The following is an 11,434-nucleotide window of genomic DNA, read 5'->3' as shown; positions in this document are numbered from 1 at the left end:
GTAGAAGTTTTCGCGTTCTTTTCGAACATAAGTAAACTTATTAACGAAAACAATTATAATTGAGTGGATTAAGGCTTCTATTTGTCGTGAATAATGACCAAAGTTTTGTTTCAAGGTAATGTAAAATAAATCATGTTTTACAATAAACACAACTATAGTACAAAGTATAGGTGTATGTAATAGTATTTATCTTCACATGAATCTCCACGAAACTGTAAAAATCACCAATATAGTATCGAAAAACTTTACCTGTTGCACTAAATCGTACGTATAATATCCCTTAACATGGCCCGGTTGCTGACGGCGCACTCTTTTACTTTTTGTATGCATTTACTTTTCAGATTAAAAGATCCAATCGCCACCCCAGCCGTTCGGGGGCTCTCGGACAGCACCGTTAGGCTTCGCCTGTGTCCCTCTTAGATGATTGGCTAGCGAAGCAATGGGGTGAGTGATGACGTGTGCGAGCGAAGTTTTCGCGCTGGAATACCAGTTGTGGTGGAGAAGTTCAACAGTGAGGTCGCTTGCTGCAGTTGAGATGTTGGCAGCTCCGTCGCCGCGCACCGTCCGCCTTCAGGGTAAGTGAACATTTCATTGGATTAAAAAGCAATTTGAGTCGAAGACTCACATTACACCTGTACTTAAACATCTTTATTAGGAAAATTAAAAATAAAAGTTAATCTTCCTTCAAATAATTACGTTCAAAAGGAAAACATTTTTCATGATCAACTTTTTTCCTAGATTATTTTTGCGGAATGAATAGTTCGCGAGTCATTAGGATTATTGGGTTAGTCAATAACTGAATATGGAATATGTGTACACGAAACCCATCTTTTGTGGAGTAATAAAGTATTGTGATATTTCAACTCGGAACGGTTCCATCTGTAATTTCATTTGTGCAATTTAATTTTGTAACATTTTTATCTAACAAAGAATAAAATAAAAAACTCAGATATTAGGGATTAATTAAAACAAACAAGTTATTTTTGGTGAAAGCCATTTAAATGAGCAGTTAAAAAAATTGGGAACTATGAGATATACTAAAAAAGAATTATCGAAGCTGGAGTTCGCTGATGCGGTAAGTACATAAATTTAATATTTTAAATGAAATAATTTTAATAAATTCTTGATGTACATTTTAAAGGGAATCAAATAAAACTTCTTTTATATTTCAGGTTTTGGTATATGGGACTTCTCCGTGGAATTAAAAAGAGCAATGAAGATTTCTCACGAATTTTCTTATCGCATTTAATTCTACGTAAAATAAATTTTATTTGAGGAAATTCTGTTGTAATTATTTCTTTTTTAATAAAATATAGGCTGTTCTTTCATTTGTACGTCGACGATTTTCTTATTTTCACAGTTCTTGATTGTCATGTGTGTCAATTATTTATTTATTGTGATTACATATGTATGTATCGTGTTCAATACCAAAAAGCAAATTATGAGCCGATCTCAAGAATTTCAGTGTATTCTTAAATTTTTGCGAGTCGTCAACATATTATTATTATATACCTATTATTACGGTTTGGGTACGGGTTACGGGTATTTTATTATTACCGACGCTTCGATAATTTTCGACGTTTCAAAACTAACTTTGCAGTTTTCGTGATCACGGCCGACTAAATGTTCATTCGTCGATATCCGAATATTGTGTTAACTGAGTTTGAACAGTCGAGAATTTTAAATGCAAGAATTTTAAAGCGCAAATTTAGGAAATACGCGTAAGAATACGAATTTTGTATTTTGAAAATATTAATTAATACTAATAGCTTACGAAAATAGTTCGTTTCATTGATTTTACTTTATCCGCCTATAGTCATCGGGCTTTTTTTTTATTGCTTAGATGGGTGGACGAGCTCACAGCCCACCTGGTGTTAAGTGGTTACTGGAGCCCATGGACATCTACAACGTAAATGCGCCACCCACCTTGAGATATAAGTTCTAAGGTCTCAAGTAAGTTACAACGGCTGCCCCACCCTTCAAACCGAAACGCATTATTTATTGCTTCACAGCAGAAATAGGCAGGGTGGTGGTACCCACCCACGCGAACTCACAAGATGTCCTACCACCAGTAAAATATTATATATTAAATAATACTAATAGCTTACGGAAATAGTTTGTTTCATCGATGTAACTTTATCCGCCTAAAGTCATCGAGCATTTAATAAACTAACGAGATATCCTGTCTGCGTCATGTCATACGACTGGAAGTAATTAACTTATGAAACTTATGAAGCGAGACCGAAGGATTATCTCTATAAAAATATTTTCCTCCGAGATTACAAGAAGCCTGTATTAAAAATAGCAGCAACGACCCAAAACAAAACGCTGACTAAAATCATTTCGACGTGAGTGAACCGAAGTGAATTTTTCCAAGCACAAAATCCCTTTCCGCCTTTTGCCTTATAATCACATAGGAAGGCCCGCTCTAGAAATATCTTCGAGTTTATATAGTCAAGTTATTGATAAATCAAATGAACAAATTCTCAAATAAAGTTTTTTACTAATTTCTCGGATTCGGATTAAGACAAATTTCGTTTTCACGGTTGTAATTCGAAGTTTTCGATTTCATTCAAAAACTACTGAAGCATATTTGTGTAGAATAAATATCCGCTGTTGATCTTAATTTCTCGATGAAGTAGGATCAAACTTTTATTAAAATTTATTGAATTTTAACGATATGGTGAACAACGAAACCGCAAAACATTTTATGTAATTACTCGCGTTAGGTCGACTCTACCGTCCTGTTTGTATGAGCCATTAAAACGAATCTAATTTAAATACGCTAAAGTACTTGTTAAGGAAATTAAATAACGTAAATAATTTAAATTTTCCACAAGATACAAAATAAAATGTTCCTGGTTTTAATTACATAAAAAAAACTAAATAAATACGAATATAAATCGGATTTAAAAACTAATATTTATTTCTATTTAATTATCAAGTACATCTAAAACGAGTTAGTTAACTCAATGATCCAAAAGTTGTATCTGCACTAATTAACTAAGAATGAATCCCTTTATACTTCAAGCTCCTATTACACTGTATTGATAAGCTTTGCCTGAACAAAAGTAAATTTTGAGAAAGAAAAAAAACACAGCTCACTAAATCCATCAATCTATTTGAAATTAAATATATTTTCACGGGTCTCGCTACCCAACCGTATTAAATTCAACCCTAATTATTTTTAAATAACTGTACGATGAATTTTAAAATTCAATTACATAATAAAACCTACAGCATAACGAAAAAAATACTCAACGCAAAACCAACTTTGATGCAACGGTTTTCACTACGAAATTGAATAACAGCGTTGAATGATTAAAAAATATATTTTTGCAACAAAGGAATGAGGATCCTTTTCACCCATCAGTCCGGTCATCTAGTAATGAAACAGTGGGCCGTTACGAAGCCACGCGCCGGCCTCTGTACACGAACCAAGCCTGTTTTTATTTCACTCGCTGAACACTTAGGCCGTCCGCTTGTACAATGTAGGTACTTCGGCATTGTTGAGATGAAACATACCGCGACCTGATAAAAACATTATATATTTTTTCGTAATATCCAACTGGAGAAAATTAAAAATTTGTTCTAATTTAAGCAGGTACAATTAATCTGGTTATACTGGTGGTAGGACCTCTTGTGTATACTGGTGATAGGACCTCTTCTGAGTCCGCGCGGTTAGGTACCACCACCCTACCTGTTTCTGCCGTGAAGCAGTATTGCGTTTCGGTTTGAAGTGTGGGGCGGTCGCTTTAACTACACTTGAGACCTTAGAACTTATATCTCAAGATGGGTGGCGCGTTTACGTCGTAGATGTCTATAGGATCCAGTAACCACTTAACACCAGGTGGGCTGTGAGCTCGTTCACCCATCTAAGCAATAAAAAAAATCTTGACCACAAAAAGTAACTTAAGTTTTTCAAACATCGGAAATAGTAAAATTACAATAAAAAGGCGAAACTAAAAACGTAAAATTAGTTTTAATTGAAGTACGAAAGCTGTCTTAAATTATATTTTAAATCCGATTAAAATTAGATAAAACCATTGAAAATATTTACTTATGAATAAAATCGTGATTATTAGTAATCAGTACATAAGTAGCATTTAACCTCTTAACATGAGCGCTTAGCAGAAATATTGACTATAATTGTTGTTTAAGCCCCGGAAGCAAATTAAAGAGATGTTCATGGAAATCAATAAGTAATCTGGAAGTCGGCGAGGAAGCGCTCCTTAATATAAAATTGACTCAAACATATTTGTATTCGATTTGTTTGGCGACATTTTCTGTTTGCTTTTAATGAGTTTCGGTGATGCCACGATGTTGTGTTATCGAAACCAATAAAACTTTGATATTTCATCTCGAATTCATAATTTAAAAAACAGTAACATAAAAGCGTATAAATGTAATCAAAATTACAATGAAGGAAATAAATATTTAGTGATAGTTTAATAATAAATGATAACGCCTCCTACAATATCGTCAATATAACGAGCTCCTAATCCAACAATAGATTGATACACGTCCTCGTCGGACTTCATTCAGTAGCTACTAGATTGATAGAATTCGTATGTATCCTCTTTAGACCGACCATTGTGGACACGTACATTGACAAGAGGCAAAGGGAACGTGCCGATGTGAATACGCCTCCGACATCGCAGAACTGTCACGGGCACAGTCAAATGTATTCCACATTCGATAACTTCACTCTTATGTCGAATCAGTTTCATCGACACGGACATCGGACAATGGTCGCTTTAGTTTGGATTTTACAGAAGCGATATAAGTAATTTCATTCTTTTTTAATGAACATAATATAAAAAAATCTGTTAATTCTAAGTTACCTTTTTTTTAAATGTAATAATAGGTATCTTATATCTTTAAGCGAGCAATTCTTGTACATAAATATATATATACAATCTGAATCTCGGAAACAGCTCCAACGATTTTCATAAAATTTAGTATATAGGGGATTTCGGGGACAGTAAATCGATCTAGCTACGATTCATTTTCAGAAAATGTTGTTTTATTCGTGTTTTCAATAATCAACTTAAACATAAAATTATCATTTTTTTATTAAAAGACAATAAAATATAATATAATATCAATATGTAATTCGCCACAATGTACCAAAAAAAAAACGGTAAGAGCTCGGTCATCCTCTAGTTTTTACTATAACCTGTAACGAATCGTACGATTAAATTCTCATTTTAGTTATTGTTAACTTAATGTTCATTTTAGTTATCGTATATCGTTATGAATGTAAACTTTCATTAGGCGGAATAACAGGCGGAACGCAGATCGGCCGTGGTTACATTCTGTAAGTCCGCAGACAAAATAACGATTATGAGTGTTCACGGGCGAGCGAGCCGGCTTACTCCCAGTCGCTTAACTTTGTAAGTCTGCCACAATTACTTCTACGATCGCTTAATAAGACGATCTGAGAGAAACATTCAAGGGATTTTTATAAGATTTCCCGTCAGTGAAGCGGACCTGTTCATGAGCTCCATTCCACGTACGCTGCCTGCCGCTTTAATCCTCTCAATAAACTTAATCGTGCGTACAATTATTGGAATTGCTTTATCAAAAATACTGCCATTGTTTGTTTTCATACGTGCGACAATCGTTAACGAAATCGCTGCAACTGGTCGGAATTAAAAAGTCTATAAATTTAATGGAGTGAATGCAGAGTCTTTTATTTCGCTTTTTATATTTAAAAGGTAATGGTGAGTAATAATGTAAGGGTACGCCCTAAATATAAAAACTGTCTATTATATAATCTAGCTTCGCTTTGAACAGGTGTGCATCTCATATTCCAAGTAATAAAAAATAACAATTAATAGCACATTAATTAAGTGTAAAATTAAATAATGATCACACTATTTAAAGCACTCCTTATAATGATGATAAAGACTCCCTATAGAAACTCTTTCAGTCTATCAACGCTTTGTGCACGTGTTGAAGTACAATTGATTTTGAACATGCATCGAAATTGGCACAAACACGTACGTCTCTGCGGATCTCATCCGTCCACTCTCGGTTCTGTTACACGCGAACATTAAATAAAGCACAGAATCGGATGCTTAGCTCATAGCATCAGTCCACCGTGTTATTCAGTAGTCATTCGCTACGGGATGGCATTCCGATACCTGTACTGGTGGTAGGACCTCTTGTGAGTCCGCGGTTAGGTATCACCGCCCTGCCTATTTCTGCCGTGAAGCAGTAATGCGTTTCGGTTTGAAGGGTGGGGCAGCCGTTGTAACTATACTGAGACCTTAGAACTCATATTTCAAGGTAGGTGGCCCATTTACGTTGTAGATGTCTATGGACTCCAGTAACCACTCTATACCAGGAGGACTGTGAGCTCGTCCACCCATCTAAAGAATAAAAATATACAAAAAAAATACGGTAATGGATGCAGTGACGAAGCAGCTACTCTTAGCTGCTAGGCCTCTTCTCGGGACATACTTCATACCTTCTCCTTTCAGTTGAGATCTCGAGATTGCCTCTCCTATTCCATTGGTAAGGTCAACGGACCGCCACCAAACACGATCACAAAAAATAGTTCGATATTTAAATCTTGTCTGTCTGAACTGTCTTAGTTCTCTTGGTCGGACTGCTATCTTAACTAGGGAGTTATAATGTTTTTATTTAAAACTAGCTGACTCGCAGACTTCGTAGTGCCTCAATCGATAAATAAATGACCTAAGCTTTTTTATAAAATAAACTTAAAACAAACCAAAGGAATCCGTCCGACGGGGGACACATCAAAGGAAAAACAAAATTGTTATTTTTATTTAATTCCGAGCATTTTCATATTTATCTACCTTTTGAACCTTCTCTGGACTTCCACAAATAATTCAAGACCAAAATTAGCCAAATCGGTCCGAGTCGAAGTCGAAGTCCGTTCTCGAGTTTTAGCGAGACTAACGAATAGCAATTGTAATACTGTAACCAAAATTTATTATTCTGGTTCATTTTATGTACTCAAATTATCCTCGACTTTATTTATTTACGTAAAATAATCATTTACCTTAGCAAAATTAAAATCTTTTGAACTGAAAATCAAATATCAATGATTTTCAGTTCAATTAACAAGCAACAAATGAGGTCAATTAAACTTTTCTAGAAGGCGGTTCAAGATATACTATAACTATATCCTTGTCCTATTTATGACAGAAATGAAAAACTGCCGGAGTCGCAAATGCAATTTTCATTGTCCACGAAGATCCAGCTTTATTGATAGCGAAACCAAATAAGTTTCCTTTTATATTATTATGCGACTTTTATATCGGAAGTCTTGCTGGAGCTCTCTTTATATTGATATGAAAGCAACGCTAATATTGCAGTTTTTTTTTAAAATTATATCTGAATTTTGACGGTTCTTTTTCTTGTCAAAAACGATTAGGAAAGCCTGGCAATATATGCAAACCACTGTCGATGCAAGATCCGGTTCGTATAAGCTCTTGTTTTCCCCTTAATTTATACGCTGCGGAGACGTGGACTTTGCGGCAGGTCAAGAAAAAGAAGGTTGCTGTGGAGATGTGGTTCTGGAGACGAATGCTTGGTATTGGTAGCGAACTTCGCACCGGTATATCTATTCTTCAAGAACTCGCCATTAGGCAGCGTCTTTCGACGCTCGTGCATGGGCGCATACTATCATTTTTTGGACATGTCTCCCGGCGAGGAGATGACTCTATAGGGCGCCTTATCGTTCAAGGCAAAGTAGAAGGCACCAGACCACGTGGAAGGCTACCCATGCGATGGACCAATTCAAGTCGGCAGTTGGCGGCTGTTTGCATGAGTGTACCAGGCTCACCACAAACCGGGAGGAGTGGCGATTGCTCATGACGCTCATAACATCTGCCCACAGCAATGATGCTGAATGACGACTACGACTGCTCTGACAAGAGTAATACGACAAAGAAAAAGGTGTTTGCATACTGGCAATGCCAACGAGTTCATTTTGCCCTGTAGTCTCAGTATTTTTTCTTGCTCTCAAGGAACAACGAGCCCACGCCCCACCAGGTGTAGGTTATTGTAGCCCATAAAAATCACAACATGAACGCTGCAACGCACCTTGAGACTTGTGGTTAAAGTATCAAATATATTTTTATAACGAGTGACCCACCCTTAAATGTGGTACGCAAGAGTTTCATTTCACGGCAAAAATAGGCGAGATACTGAAGCTTTGATACTGAGTTGCACTGGTTCATAAAACACTTTACAGTTAGTACAATTATAATTATTACATACTTGTAAAGTATTTTTTGTATTTCATTAATGTATTTGATAAAAAAATGGCTCGACAATATTATTATTACAAAATCAAAACTTTGCACTGTAGATATATTTGTTTATCCGGACCATCTCTCTTAATTTCTATTTCGTTAAAATTAAATATTACAGAACTCAAAAATTGAAAATTTATCCAGTTTTACGATCTAAAATTGTGACATAAATATTATTTTTTTATTGCTTGAATGGGTGGACGAGCCCACAGCCCACCTGGTGTTAAGTGGTTACTGGAGCCCATAGACATCTACAACGTAAATGCGCCACCCACCTTGAGATATAAGCTCTAAGATCTCAGTATAGTTACAACGGCTGCCCCACCCTTCAAACCGAAACGCATTACTGCTTTACTGCTTCAGCATGTAGATGTACATAATAATTAAAGAAAATCGAAACTACTTTTTACTAAGTAAAAGTATTCTAAGTATACAAACGATCAATTTCTAATTAAATCTAAAGGATATCGAATGAAGTGAGCCGTGTGAATAATGAAAACTAAATATTATTCTGCAACTATGCAGGAACGATTCAATTTCAGAAATAGATAATTAATTTAAATAAACTTGGAGGAAATTAGTAAGCTAGTTTTCTTCTATATAAATACCTACTGGTTCAACGCCCCCACGCTTTGATACTTTTGTAATAAAATCCTTAGCGTTTAATTTTGTGAAAGAAATTAAAACGTAACTGATTTCTTAAATCTTTAAACGTGTGTCGAACTTCAAAATATTAACATTCATTAGGTAATATCTTTAATGGAATATTGCGTTTTGTGGGACGCTGCAACGCAAAGCAAGGGATCTACATGATTTTTATAAATATACTAGCGACCCGCCCTCGCTTCGCTTCGGAAACATTAAAACACACATGAAACCAAAAAAAAAAAAAAAAAATTAGCCTATGTTCATCAGGGACAATGACGGCTTCTAATGGAAAAATAATTTTTCAAATCGGTCCAGTAGTTTCGGAGCCTATTCGAAACAAACAAACAAACAAATCTTTCCTCTTTATAATATTAAGTATAAGTATAGATATAGATCTACAAGCCAAACAGTGACATAAACGCATACCCAGAGTAAATAAATAAATAGCACATTTTCCATTATTCTTTTCAAACGTGCTCTGTCATGATAAGCTTTGGTGGGAAATTTTATAACGAGCCGGTTTCAATCAGTTCGTTGTAGTGTAAAACTTGATTGAATAAGAGTCAACCCGATTTAGGAGCTGCGTTGCCCGGGACCCTTCGCCGGTACAATAAAAATGAAGTATACAGAAAAACGAGACCCCTGCTCAAGAATATAATACTTGTTTATCACCAGTAAAACTCATAATAAGCTAGAATCAATGCCTGGACGTTTTTTTTTTCTATGCGTTACTAAGCCATTCGTCCAATTATGATCAATCTTGATGCAATTGTTGGTACTCCAAGCAAGGTTTCAGTCATATTACAATCAATAAACGGTAGGTAGTGCGCGAGTGATTTCAAAAAATCATTGTATTTTATCTAATAAGCGTCAGTCACAGCGCAGTGTGACCACTCTTTCACTGGTTTATTATACAACTAGCAACCCGCTCCAGCTCCGCTCGGGTCTTTAACAAAAATTTCAACGATATAATTTGACGTCGTTTTATTAGTTAGACATATGCTGTCGCGACACTTTTTGTAAATAATAATGTGTTCTACAAAGTCATAGTATATTTTTTTATTCTATCATGAATAGTTTTCACAGGGCACGCGATGTAAAAAATATTTTAGGTAATTTTTTACACGTTGGGTTACATTATTGGAGTTTTAGTAAGGATCCTTATAGCCTATGTCACTCGGGAATAGTGTAGCTTCCAAACAGTGAAAGAATTTTTCAAATTGGTTAAGTAGTTTCGGAGCCTATTCAATACAAACAGACAAACAAGTCTTTCCTCTTTATAATATTAAATAATAAGTACAGATGTTTCTAAAATGAACAAATACTGTGATAATATTTTACCAAATCTATTCGGCTGATGTAAACTCAGGCTTGTTTTATTGTAATACAATGTATTGATAAGTTTTCATTTGTTGAGAAAATGTTGGGTGTAATAAAATAAAGACTGAGCAGGGGCATAACGTCATTATTGGCAACATATTTGCGGCGCGCCGGCTACCCGCCGCTTACTGAACAAACTAATCTGAAAATTACACGGTCTCCGCCTACTCTCTGTTCCTATGAAGACTGCTAAGTGGTAACCATAAAGGTTGACATTGTTAGCATAAATGGAACGTAAAACAAAGAACGCTATGTATGTTTAATGTTCAAAATTAAATCCAAACATTGTTTTTTTTCTTCCTTTCTGTTAAAATGAATTTAGGGAAAATAAAAATTAAACGTCAGTTTACTTTTCTACGAAATATTTGTGTCATAAAATACGCTAAGCATTTTCGCAAAGTAGAAAATCCTGAGGTAAGGTCGAGACATTAATTTGAAGCAAGCAATAAAGGGGCAGCGAGACGTCTTCACCGCGACGACACCGCGAGCGCGGCGACTTGTTCACTGGCACCCCTAAACGCTGCTCTATAAATTTCTCAATAAAAACTGTCGTCTACGTCAAGTCGAAGCAAAATAAACCTTTTGAGAACCGGATACAACACCTTACCCAAATGACACCATACAAGCGAGATGTACACTTTCGTAAATGACGCTAAACGAGGAAATAATTTACTTTGATACGACTCTCCTTCTCGAGCTGCGGGTCAGCCTAAAATATGACTTATTTGCTTAAGGAAAAGCTCTAAATACAACCGCCGATGTCTCGGTAAATACAATTTTTGGCAATTGATTTAACGTAGGAGATTAACGCCGTGGCTTTAGCCCGCCGCTTTTCCGTGTCGTAAAATGTAAGCGAGCCTTATTCAATTAAATTTAGCGAAATTATAACAATCTCAACAAACTCATTTAAAACGTGCTATCTAGTTATAACCAAACCTTCGTTTGGTTCTATGGTGAACAATGTGCTTAACTCGTTTTTGATACCTTAAAAATCGTGTTATTTTATCGGGCCAGAAAAAACGACCGTCTAAGAGCTCCGAAACAAGAAAACGCCCTTAAAAGTGTTTTCGAATAACAGTGAAAGGGCTGTATTGATACAAGCCCGGTAAAACACT

The sequence above is a fragment of the Bombyx mori genome, chromosome 13, assembly GCF_030269925.1.
Source record: "Bombyx mori chromosome 13, ASM3026992v2".
NCBI lineage: Eukaryota > Metazoa > Arthropoda > Insecta > Lepidoptera > Bombycidae > Bombyx > Bombyx mori.
This window is presented reverse-complemented; position numbering follows the sequence as displayed.